Below are 13,436 nucleotides of genomic sequence, written 5' to 3'. Positions count from 1 at the left end.
AACAAGCTTAATGTTTCCATTATTGAAAAAATATTTTTATTTGCCTTATTTTCTTCTTTCAATTTATATTCACTTACTACTATTGACCAGCATTTATTTTATTTACTAAGTTGTCAAAAGTTATTAGAAGACTTTTAAAATCTCATTAATACATTGTCAAAAACAACAGAGTCAAAATATTGTGTGTATTACCTTGAAGTAAGATTCTGTGTCAAAATTTAATTTTCTTTATTGTTTATTTAAGATTTTGTAATGTAAGATATAATAATATCTCAATGCCAACTTGGAAGTATTAGTGGCTGCTGGCAGCCTTGAAAATCAATTGTTATTCATTTTTCTTCCCTATGACCCGAAGAAAATGGAACACTGCAGTAAAAGAATGAAACCTGATGCCTTTCAAACAATGTACAGACTTGATCCATTTTTTCTTCTCTGTAACAATAAATTATCATTAAAAGAGCTGTTGTAGGCATCACATCATTCTTTACAGAATCTTAGAGCTTGAGTTCACCTTTGACATTATAAGGTAAACTATTTTTGCTTCACATGAATAGTGTGTTTTCTTCAGAGGATAATTCAATCTAAATTTTTAAAACTTTGTATAAGGTTTAGCAATTTTATAATGTGTCTACATAAATCAGAAAGAATTTAGTCACACAAAAAAGAAATTTTCAAGTAAACTGAATTATGACAATCTCAGAAAGAAAAGTGAAAGGTATAGTATCATATAGTAAATGTAGTTTCCCTAATGCTTTAACTGAGTGTAGGAAACTGTGCTGTATTATATACTCACATCTTCCTTTTATCAAATCCTGCAAACAAATTATGAAAAAAGATCCAGTTTTGATTGTTTGATACCACTTTTTTTTTCTTCCATATATGTCCTTTTTGCTTTTTTGAAAATCAACTGTGAGACACATGTATTAATCAAGAAGCATTTTTACATTTTTTTTTTAGTTTTTTAGTTTTTTAATTTTAAAATCTTTAATTCTTACAGGCACTTGGGGACATAGCTCCTATTTTTTTTATTATCTGAATTTAAGGTTTTATGTATTTTAATTAATATTCAATTCTATTTAGGTAATAGATTTACAGCATTTCTTTAAACACTTTTAGACCTTCTTGACCTAAAGGAGCCACAACAAGGAATTTTAACTCAGAGTGAGTGGATTGGTAAAAACCAATAAAAGTAAAATTTTCTAATGTCAACTAAAGTATATGTTACCTATTTAAAACTCAGACAACACTGTATTGGTTTGTTGAGTAAGATATAACTTGTTGCCTTTCAAAAAGTAGGGAGAATATCTCACATGCTTTGATATCAAGGTCGAGAATTTATTCAGATTCTTTTCTTGACTGATTGCCGATTTTAAGGATTCAACAATCATATGCTCCAGCAATTTCACTTCAGTGTATTTTTCTTAAGGAAATTAAATCACTGATTCAAAAACATATATGGAAAGAAAACATATTCATTGATAGATGCATGGATAAAGAAAGTATAGAATATCTATTAAATGGAATATTATTCAGCTCTAAAAAAGAAAACAATTCTTCCATTTGTGACAACATGGATGTAACTTGAGGTGTTACACTAGCTAAGATATAAAAGATCTTATGAAAGTCTTACATAGATCATAGTTTAAGACATAAGCTAAACAGAAAAAGATGAAACTTGTTGTGATATAAAAATGTAACTATGTGAGGTGATGGATGTTAACTCATCACTTTGCAATACATACATGCATTAAATCAGTTTGTTGTATACCTAAGTGAAGTTGCTTAGTTGTGTACGAAACTTCGCAACCCTATGGACTGTGGCCTGCAGGCTCCTCTGTCCATGGCATTTTCCAGTCAAGGGTACTGGAATGGGTTGCCATTTCCTTATCCAGGGGATTTTCCCAACCTGGGTATTGAACCCACGTCTCCCGCATTGCGGGCAGACGCTTTACTCTATGAGCCACCAGGGAAGCCCAATATACCTAAAACCAAAGTTATTTGTAAACTATATCTCAATAAAGAAAAGGGATTTGAAATTCTCATTAAAGATAGAGAGGTAGGAAGATTCTGAATTCACTTTCTTCTTCAGACACACGATATATGGAATAATTTCCTCTTAAAAGAATCTAAAAGGTGGTGGAGCAACATTTCCACAGGAGGTAAACAAAAGGGACTCCGCATTGAACCAAGTAAGAAAGGTTGAGCCAAATTCAGCATAAACATCACTTGCAGTATCAGATCCAGTCAGGAGGGAACTCAAACCCTGAGTTTCTCCCTCAGGAGTGAAGGGTTCATACCCTAGCTTGTGTGTGTGTTAGTCTCTCAGTCATGTCTGACTCTTGACGACCCCATGAACTGTAGCTTGCCAGGCTCCTCTGTCCATGGATTTCTCCAGGCAAGAATACTGGAGAGGGTTGCCATTTCCTTCTGCAGGGGATCTTCCTGACCCAGCAATCAAACCCAGGTCTCCTGCATTGCAGGCGGACTCTTTACCACTGAGCCACCAATGGAGGGTCATACACCACCTTCCGTGCAGTTCAGTCCAGTGGCTCAGTCATATCCGACTCTTTGAGACTCCATGAATCGCAGCACGCCAGGCCTCCCTGTCCATTACCAAATCCCGGAGTTCACTCAAACAAACATCCATCAAGTCGGTGATGCCATCACCAGCCATCTCATCCTCTGTCGTCCCCTTCTCCTCCTGCCCCCAATCCCTCCCAGCATCAGAGTCTTTACCAATGAGTCAACTCTTCGCATGAGGTGGCCAAAGTACTGGAGTTTCAGCTTTAGCATCATTCCTTCCAAAGAACACCCAGGGCTGATCTCCTTCAGAATGGACTGGTTGGATCTCCTTGCAGTCCAAGGGACTCTCAAGAGTCTTCTGCAACACCACAGTTTAAAGGCATCAATTCTTCAGTGCTCAGCTTTCTTCACAGTCCAACTCTCACATCCATACATGACCACTGGAAAAACCATAACCTTGACTAGACGGACCTTTGTTGGCAAAGTAATGTCTCTGCTTTTGAATATGCTATCTAGGGTGGTCATAACTTTCCTTCCAAGGAGTAGGCGTCTTTTAATTTCATGGCTGTAGTCACCATCTGCAGTGATTTTTGAGCCCCAAAATATAAAGTCTGACACTGTTTTCACTGTTTCCCCATCTATTTGCCATGAAGTGATGGAACCAGACACCATGATCTTTGTTTTCTGAATGCTGAGCTTTTAGTCAACTTTTTCACTCTCTTCTTTCACTTTCATCAAGTTGAACTGTTTCAAATCCTGAAAGATGATGCTGTGAAAGTGCTGCACTCAATATGCCAGCAAATTTGGAAAACTCAGCAGTGGCCACAGGACTGGAAAAAGTCAGTTTTCATTCTAATCCCAAAGAAAGGCAATGCCAAAGAATGCTCAAAGAAGTGCACAATTGCACTCATCTCACATGCTAGTAAAGTAATGCTCAAAATTCTCCAAGCCAGGCTTCAACAATACTTGAACCATGAACTTCCAGATGTTCAAGCTGGTTTTAGAAAAGGCAGAGGAAGCAGAGATCAAATTGCCAACATCCTCTGGATCATCAGAAAGCAAGAGAGTTCCAGAAAAGTATCTTTCTGCTTTATTGACTATGCCAAAGCCTTTGACTGTGTGGATCACAATAAACTGTGGAAAATTCTGAAAGAGATGGGCATACCAGACCACCTGACCTGCCTCTTAAGAAACATATATTCAGGTCAGGAGGCAACAGTTAGAACTGGACATGGAACAACATACTGGTTACAAATAGGAAAAGGAGTACGTCAAGGCTGTGTACTGTCACCCTGCTTATTTAACTTATATGCAGAGCATACCACCTTACTTAGAGTTTAAAAAGAATTTTCTCCTTCCCATAAAGATGGAGTAAAAAGGGCCAGTTTTGCTTTAATATCATAAAAAAACAACAAAGAAAGACAAATATATTAAAAAAAAACATTTTCAAGACACTGGACATCAGGCAACACAGGACAATAATCCTTGATGGATAGAAAAAAAAAAAAATAAGATAAACCCTGAGATTTCTCCGGTTTACTGTCTTGAGAGAGATTCTGGTTTACCTTGGTGGGAGGGACACAGGCACACCATGTGTTAAAGAGCTTGAGCCAAGAGTGCAAGTTGACCAGTACTGTTGGGGTTTTCAGGACGGGCTACCAGCCTGGAAAGAGCTGTGCAGGGGCAGAGTTCCAGAGGACCTCCCTGAGATTGACACACAGTACACATTCACTAGAGAGTGGCTGGTTTTGAGCATCATATAAGACCAGACATAGAAACCACCTGGAACGATTATAAGGAATGGTGTACGGCACGTACACAGCTGAGAATATTGTCAGTTTCTGCCAGCAGACTGGAATATCTAATAATGCACAGAGCTCTTGGTACAGTACTCAGAAGGGCCCTGCTTCCGTGTAAGAAATAATGAAATCCAGGCTAACTGCTTCTCTGGAGAAGAATTAGAAGAACTAAAAGCCATGACACAGACTGAGAAAAATATTTTGAAATCATATATTTGGTAAAGTACTTGTGTCCAGAATCTATAAACAACGCTCAAAACTCAAGCGAGATTTTTAAAAAAAATCATTAAGAATGGACAAAGTATGTAAGCAGACACTTCACCCCAAGGAAGATATACGGATAACCAATAAGTATATGAAAAAATATTCAACACTATTTTTTACTGAAGTAACAAAATCTGAAACTGTCAAGAAATGCAACTATTGACTTCCCTGATGGTCCGGTGGCTAAGACTGTGTTTTCAATGCAAGGGGCCCAGTTTCAGTCCCTGGTCAGGGAACTAGATCTCTCCTGGTGTGTTTGGCATGGCCAAACAACAATAATAACAACAACAACAAATAAAATAGTCTTAAAGGAGAATTAAAAATATGTTAAAAAAAAAAAAAAAAACTCCACAACTTTTTTTCCTATCAGAATGGCTAAAATGGAAAGATTGCCCATAACAAATTCTGAAGAGGATCATCCAATTCATAAACTTATTTGATCCCAAAGTCTACTAAGATATTTCCATTCATGCATGAAGTTATTTTCTACTTGAAGACATCAACTCTTAAAAATATTATCCTATGTGAAGTTCACATAGGAATCTATATTTTTTTATAAATCCAATTTTATGAACACTATTTATAAAGTATAACCAGCAGGACTCCCTATTAACTTTACTTTGGAGAACAGCTGGGATTTTTAAAATTTATTTTATACATTTGCTAATAATTTAAAGTGTATACATAAAGGATTCATAGCCTAATGCCAGGTAAACCTCACAGACAATCTTTCCCGACATTTTCATAAAACAGTTTTGAAATTATTGGGGTAATAAGAAAATGTTGGTTGAAGTTAGGATATTTGGGCATAAAATTTTATGATTAAGCAAAAATATTTATTTTATTAATATAGCTACATAATCCTCCTACTGTATTGATCACTTTGGCCTCAGTAGAGTCCTTTGAGTGTCATTTTCAGTTCCTTATGTCTTATCACAAAGGTTTATTTTGATTTCCCTGATGTGTTTGAGTTTGTTCCTTCATTTCAGGTCAGTATTCAAGCCTGTAAGTGATACTCTAAGTTAAGAGATCCAGTCCGAAAGCAGAAACTATAATTTTGCCCTATTTATTCAGACAACCACTTGTCACATTACACTTTTTAATTGCACCATCATGCAGTAGTAGTTTATCCTATGCTTCTCTAAAATGTTTGCTAGGTTAACAGTGAAACTATTTTTACTTGGTTTAATGACTGGAAAAAAGACTTGTTATATTTATAATTTATTACCAAATTTAAAAGCATAATAATTTCCCTAAAACACAATGTGTAATTTTCAAAGTGAAATACATATACTTTTTGATGTGGGGCTAGTCCTTTACTTTCACTTGTGACTTTATTAAATTAAAAGAAAACAGCATCAATTTTTAACTAAACTATGTACCTCCAAAATGACTTTTTGTTTTTTCAGACTCTAGGCAGACATTGTAATGATATACAAATCATAAGATTAAAGGATAATATCAATTAATGAAGTGCCAACTTTCTCATTTATATACTATTAATAAAAATACACCTTTAATTTGCTTGCTATTTTATATATCAGTTATCTATCAATAAAGTGGGAAAAAAGACAAAACATTAAATATTGTATGTCACTTTAAGGATTACTCTCTTACTATCTACTTACAAAATTGATATCAAAGAAAAACTAATTAAGTGAAGCTCACACTTTAATAGCTACTCTATATTATCCACTAATATAAATATTACTTAACAGAGGAAAAGGCATGAATTAACAGATTTTCAAGATCCCAGCCAATGGCAGGAGAATAATACTTTCTCATAAGAGGTCTTATTAAAATGTATGTTTCTTATTAGCTAACATAGTCTATGAGATCCTGACTCCAAAAAGATTTGAATGATAGAGTAACCATGTTGGGATGCATCTGATTTATAATTACTCTTGTGTAATTATATACACAATTATATAATATATAAATACATAATTATATAAGTACATAGTATCATATAAGGGCTTCCCACTTGGCTCAGTGGTAAAGAATCTTCCTGCCAATGCAGGAGGTGCAAGAGACTGATTCAATCCCCAGGTTGGCAAGATCTCCTAGAGAAGGAAATGGAAACCCACTCCAGTTTTTTACCTGGAAAATCCCATAGACAGAGGAGTCTGGTGAGCTACAGTCCATGGGGTCACAAAGCTTCAGATATGACTGAGCACACACACACTTTATCATATAACATATATAAATTTTTTCTCCATTCCATAGGTTACCGTTTAATTTTGTTGATTGCTTTGTTGTTGTTGTTGTTCTGTAGAATCATAGATTGATTATCTTGCTTATTTGAGCTTTGTTGCCTGTGCTCTAGGTGTCATAACTAAACCATACAGCCAAACATAAGTCAAAGTGTTTTTCTCTGTGCTTTTCTCTAATAATTTTACAATGTCAGGCCTTAAATTTAACTCTTTATCCATTTTGAGTTAGTTTTTTGAGTGGTGTAAGGTAAGGGTCTAATTTTATTCTTTTGCATGTGAATATCCAGGTTTCCCAAAACAATTTATTGAAAAGACTATCTTTTCTCTAGTGTGTATTCTTGGCTCCCTTGTCAAATATTTGTTGACAATATATGCCTAGGTTTATTTCTGGGATCTCAATTCTTTCCATTTTTCTTGTGTCTCCTTTTATGCCAGTACCATACTGCTTTGATTGCTATAGCTTTTACTATAGCTTGAAATCAGAGAGTGTCCTTCTTCCACACATTGCATTATTTTAATTTACATGTTTTAATTACCAGAAAGCCTGAATTTTTTTCAGAGGTTTCTAGGGCATGATTTTTCTTTGGGCATAAAGGGTGCTTGGTTTCTTTAGTTAAGGCTTAAATTGGGTATAACAATGGCAAACTAAAATAGCTATTAATTTTATGTGCAAATGATAAATAAGTGGGTAAATTTAAGGAGCTCATAGCTTTCTTGAATTAAAAGTTTTAAACAAAAATAATATAGATGAGATTGTATGATAAACATAATGATTTGATTTGATTACCTGATAAATATAATGCTTTCTGGGATTTTTGATATGCTGACATTCCAAACCATACTTTCCATCTTAGCCTATTTTACTTAAAGCATAGCTTATTGTAGAAAATATCTTTGTCTACTGAAAAACAGAATAAAATTATCTATGCAATAGGATATTATTCAGGAATTAAAATGGATAAAAATTATGCTACATGCAAAAGCCATATGCAAAACTGTGTATTATATAATTACAATTTTATGAATTTTATGAAAAAAGAAATTTTTAAGAGAGAGAGAACACATCCCATGGTTCCCCTAGGACTAGGGTGCTTGTGGAGATGGATTGAGAACAAATACAATGGGAAGCCTTGTCATTGAAATACTTCAAGTCTGGATTGTTTTAATGTCTACACAACTCTGTGAGTTGACTAGAATCATTGAATGGTACACTTAGTATGGGTGCATTTTTCTATATATATTATATCTTTATAAAACTGTTCAAATATGTCAACTGTGTCATCTCAAAAATTCATCAGGAAAATCCACTCTAAAATCATGTGCAATAAAATTGTGATAAATCACGTCAATCCAAACATAGCATGGAAAAGAGTATTAGAATTAGGAATATGCAAAATTGCATTAGAAAAGTTTGGCAACATAAACATCTGTAGTTGCCAATAAATAAAATTTGAAAAATATAGTACTTATGTCACTATATAAAATTAGAAAATATAGTTTTCTTAACTAATTTATTAAGAAAATAGTTTCTCACAGTTTGCAGTTTGGAAATTGAAAAAAGCAAAAAAAACACCTAAGAGAAATATTTGCTAAAAGACTGCTATGTGTTTTGAAAATGAAAGATTTTTTTTTAATTGCCTGAACTATGAGCACTGAGTTCAATCTTTATTTTAGAAAACATGGCTGTTAAACCATTTTCCTGAATGATACTCAATTATAAACAGACAGGTTACTGATATTACTCAATGGACCATTCAACAGTCAGTATAAATTAAATTCTACTTTTGTGATATAACGATTGCAATCAAAGCTGCACTCAAGGCTAAATTATATTTTCTGCATTAAAATGTCAACTTTTAATATTTGATAAGAAGTTAAATAATAATATAATAACATGATTTGCATTTTAGGTAAAACATCATTTAGAGTGTGATATTACTATAAATGAACGTAAAGATCAATGAGACAGATTATAGATTTCATAAATAATCTCACTCCTATATAGTACATGGAATTGAAACAAAAATGCAAAAGTAAATCATTGGATAAGAAGAGTCTTTGTAATAAATTTTTATCTGTATGCAAACAAGTAAATGTCTATGTCTTCTCTTATACTGTATGCAAAATGTATCTTGACATTGACATGAGATCTAATTATAAAGTTAAATATATGAAAATTGCAAAATAACTTGTCGAAGAAAACCTCAAGAAGTGAGGTTAAGGGACACTTTCCTAGAGGCAAGAAAATGTGTTAATACCAAAATTTAAAAAAAATCAATTACATTTCCTAAAAGTTAAAAACTTTAATGTTTTCAAAAGCTCTATTAAAGAAATAAAAAGACATTTACAAATCTGGCAGAAAATATTTGCACAAAAATTCTGATAAAAATCTTGTATATAAAATATACAAAACAATATTATAATATAACAATTAAAAGCCCAGTTCTAATTTTTATTTATATATTTATTTTTTTATTTTTAGTTTTGGCTGCACTGAGTCTTTGTTGCTCAGCTTTCTTTGTTGTGTCTGGGCTTTGCGGTCAGTGGGGGCTTCTCTCATTGCAGACCACATGTTCTAGGTGCTCAGGCTACAGTGCTGAGGCTCATGGGCTTCAGTAGTGGTGGCACATGGGCTCAGTAGTTGCAGCTCTGGGTCTCTAGAGCACAGGTTCAGTAGCTGTGGTTATCCACAGCATGTGATATCTTCCCGGACCAGGGATCAAACCCGTGTCCCCTTCATTGGCAGGCAGATTCTTAGCCACAGTACCATCAGGGGAGAGCCCCCAATTCTTTCTAAATGAGTAACATTTTTAAACAGTCACTTATAAAAGAAATATAGATAGAAAATTAATCACATGAACAGATGCTATAATGATATTAGTCATTATAGAAATGCAAATTAAAACAATAATGAAATACTGTAGCTCACCCATCAGAATCGCTAAAATTAGAGACTGACGGTGGCAGTTGCTGCTAGGGCTGGTGAGCTCATCTATCCTGGTGGGCACCCAAAATGGCTCAGCTTCTTTGGGAAGCAGTGTGTCAGTATTTTCTAAAATTAAACTCACAGTTACCATACATCTCAGCAACTCCACTTCTACGTACTTAAACAAGAGAAATAAAAGCATATGTCTAAACAATGTTTTATTTTTTTATTCAAATGTTTATAGCAGTTTTGTTCAAAGCAGTGCAAATTGAAAACAATCCAAATATCCATCAGTTAGAGAACAGAGTGTTCATACAATGAAATAGTTATAAAAATACAAAAAAACCCCACATAATATTGATATCAGGACACAACAGAGGTGAATCTCTAAAGAATTACATAAAGTGGGGAAGCCAGATGGAGCAAATGATTCTATTTATGTGACTTCGTAAAAATGCAAACAGAGGGAGTGGGAGGAGAGGAGGGAATTGAAGGCCGAAGACAAATTTCAGGGATAATAAAGATATACATACATTTCGAATTTTGCTGTGGTTATAACACCATATACATTTGTCAAACTCATCAAACTGTATGTATTTTATTATTTTTTTTACAGTGTTACAGTGTAAATGTAAAGAGATATACACTCATATAAGATTGTGATTTTTAAAGAACCTTTATGTTGTTTGAACACTCTTTGATTTTAAGTATCTGTTTCTTGTCTTCGCCTATCATGGAAAACTTCAGGTAATAAGATCATCCTTTGATGTTAGAAGCAATCTCTTGATCAGAACCTTGTTGTGAAAATATTATTATATGATAATTGGACTTTTATATTCTAGTTTGAATATATAAAGATTACCATAGGTAAATGGCAACTCATTCCAATATTCTGGCCTGGAAAATTCCATGGACAAAAGAGCCTGGAGAGCTAAGGTCTAGGGGGTTGCAAAGAGTCAGACAAGACTGAACATGCATACACAAATGTAACTGCTACATATGCAGACTCATGGAATTACAAACATACAGTGTCAATTGGCAGTCCCATTTTAGGAGTTGAAATAAAAGACAATTCAAATAACTGCAATAAAAGTTGTTAGTGCTAGTATTTTCTTTATAATATCCTTCTTCTATGTAATCAGCTCACATGCTTGCATCTATTTTGCACTGCTCCCACTAGAATGGTTGCAACATTTTTCATATATATGTTTACAGTTTGTATTTTAAATCCAGACTTTTTTCTTAAAAAGTTTTAGTAACGTTAGTAACTTCTATTAAAAAGGACCCAGCTGTTCATCTTAGGAACAGAAAAAAAATGCAAGTTTACTCACAGTTGTTCATATTTAAGCTGTATTTCCTCATTGGGAGACTCTGTGGACTGAGGCATGGTGCAGTATTTTATTTGAGATAGTCTAAACTGGAAATTCAGTCATGCGCATTAACTACCAGAACTTTTAATATGAAAAAAAAAAAAATAACAACTCCCATTGCTACCTGAGATTTTTACCCAGTATATATCCATTGCATGACATCACTGTATAGGCATTTTAGCACATGAAAAATTTGAAAATTCTTTTAAAATTTGAAATCCAAATTGTTTTTCTAACTGCAATAGGTGGTTATAGCTGTATGACTAATAGATTATACAAATTTATTTTCTTAGACTACTTAACCTTCATATTCTTCAAGTTAAGCTAATCCAAGAGATTATTTTTCTGTATTTCTAGGAGATTATAACTCAAAAAAACTTCTTAAAAGTTCAGAGAATATATTAGTAAACAATTCCTTGAGGCAAACCAACTAGGTGTATATAAAATAAATTTAATGTATCCACTCAAATAACTCTCCTTATAATATCTGATATATTATTAAGTGTTTAGAGGTACATCAATCATCACTTGTCAGACATACCCATCTATTTCTTGCCTTCTCTTGAAAACTTTTTCCCAATATCACCTGTTTAAGTTTTCCATGTAAATTTGGCCAACAGGAATTCCTACTGATAGCCAGAGGAGCAAAAGAAAGGGACAGCCAGGAATTTTTGTCTTTTATATTATATATCTCTGGCCTAATCTAGTGGTGGCTGCTTTTCCTCCAGGATGTCTATTCCTTATAAGACAGTCCTTCCTCCATAACCCCAGATCTCCATGATCTTTGAAAGAATGTTCTATTCTACAAGATCACTTACTTTTAGGTTCTGTTCATATTACAATTCAAAATGTAGTCAGTGGCTGTGGCTAATGTTTGTGGTACTTCAACACTCTGTTTGACTCTGCATCTCTTTCTTAGTATGAATGATAGGTTTCTTACATTATATTATTATACTTGTCTTTAAACTACCCAAAAAGTTTCCAGGAAATGTTTCAGAAAACAGATCCTCATCACAACTTGTTGGGTTTATGTGGTTAACCAGGCTTGAGGGTTTTCTTTATTAGAGTTGCTTTCAGTGAAAACAAATAAACAAACAAAAAGAATCAGTTTAATGTAGTGACAGTGTAATTACATGATTTATCACCTACTGTGAGTCTTTAGGGAGAAGGAAATGGCAACCCACTCCAGTGTTCTTGCCTGAAGAATCCCAGGGACAGGGGAGCCTGGTGGGCTGCCATCTATGGGGTCACACAGAGTTGGACACGACAGAAGCAACTTAGCAGCAGCAGCAGCAGCAGGTAGTACTAGTCATAAAGAATCCACTTGCCAATGTAGGAGACGTGGGTTCCATCCCTGGGTCAGGAAAATCCCTCTGGAGGAGAAAATGGCAACCTGCTCCAGTATTCTTGCCTGGGAAATCCCATGGACAGAGGAGCCTCATGACTGAGTACACTGAGCACGTGATTGTTTAGTGTGTGCCATTTTGGTTAATATGGAATCCCATTTTTCAGCATGAATCTGAGTAGAGTTAGGAAAAGAGAAACATGGTATTCAGAAGATGAAAGTGAAGTAAGCACCATGGAAGGACATAGTGAAATAAAACCCAGAGGGGATGCAAGGCTCCATATACATTTCATAACTTACCAGTTCATATCTATGCCTGCTTCTGAATTCTATACCTGCTGACTGATAGTAATTCAGGGATATCATCAGAGCAGGAAGCAAAAAGGCTAACAGACTAGCTCAATGTTCTCCATTTACAGTCCCACTCTTGTAACTAAGTTAGTCTTGCTACAAATTTGCCTCCAGGCTCAAGCTTGTTCATCTACACCATTGTTTTAAAAAGTCTGGATAGTAATTTTTCTAATTTTCCCCACCATCAACTTCTCATTTCAGATTTTATTGTATTTATTCTCATTTTTCCCATAATGATATAAAATCTAATTGTATAAAGCTTAATTCCTCTAATGTATGCCCTTACAATATCATAGTCTTTCTATTTCTCATAGAATTAGTTGTGGTTAGTTGTATGAGCTGGCTGAAGGAAAGATTAGGAATGTCAAGCAAACACTGAATTTAATTTGAAGAGTAATAACGAAGACTTCCAGAGCTAGGACAAGAGATGTTATGTCTCCTTTTGATGTCTCTAGAGAACTTGAAGAAAAAGTAATACTAGAGAAACAATCATTACAAATGAAAAAAAAAAGCCTCAAAATTTAAAATGCAAATCTCAGGGCAGACTTAAAAATTAGTGTTAAATCAATATTAAGTAATTACATGGGAACTAGAACGTACATTTGATTTGAGTTGCAAGTATTGTACCTCTTGTAATTCTTTGAA

This window comes from Ovis aries, chromosome 12 (genome assembly GCF_016772045.2).
Source record: "Ovis aries strain OAR_USU_Benz2616 breed Rambouillet chromosome 12, ARS-UI_Ramb_v3.0, whole genome shotgun sequence".
Classification (NCBI taxonomy): domain Eukaryota; kingdom Metazoa; phylum Chordata; class Mammalia; order Artiodactyla; family Bovidae; genus Ovis; species Ovis aries.
This window is presented reverse-complemented; position numbering follows the sequence as displayed.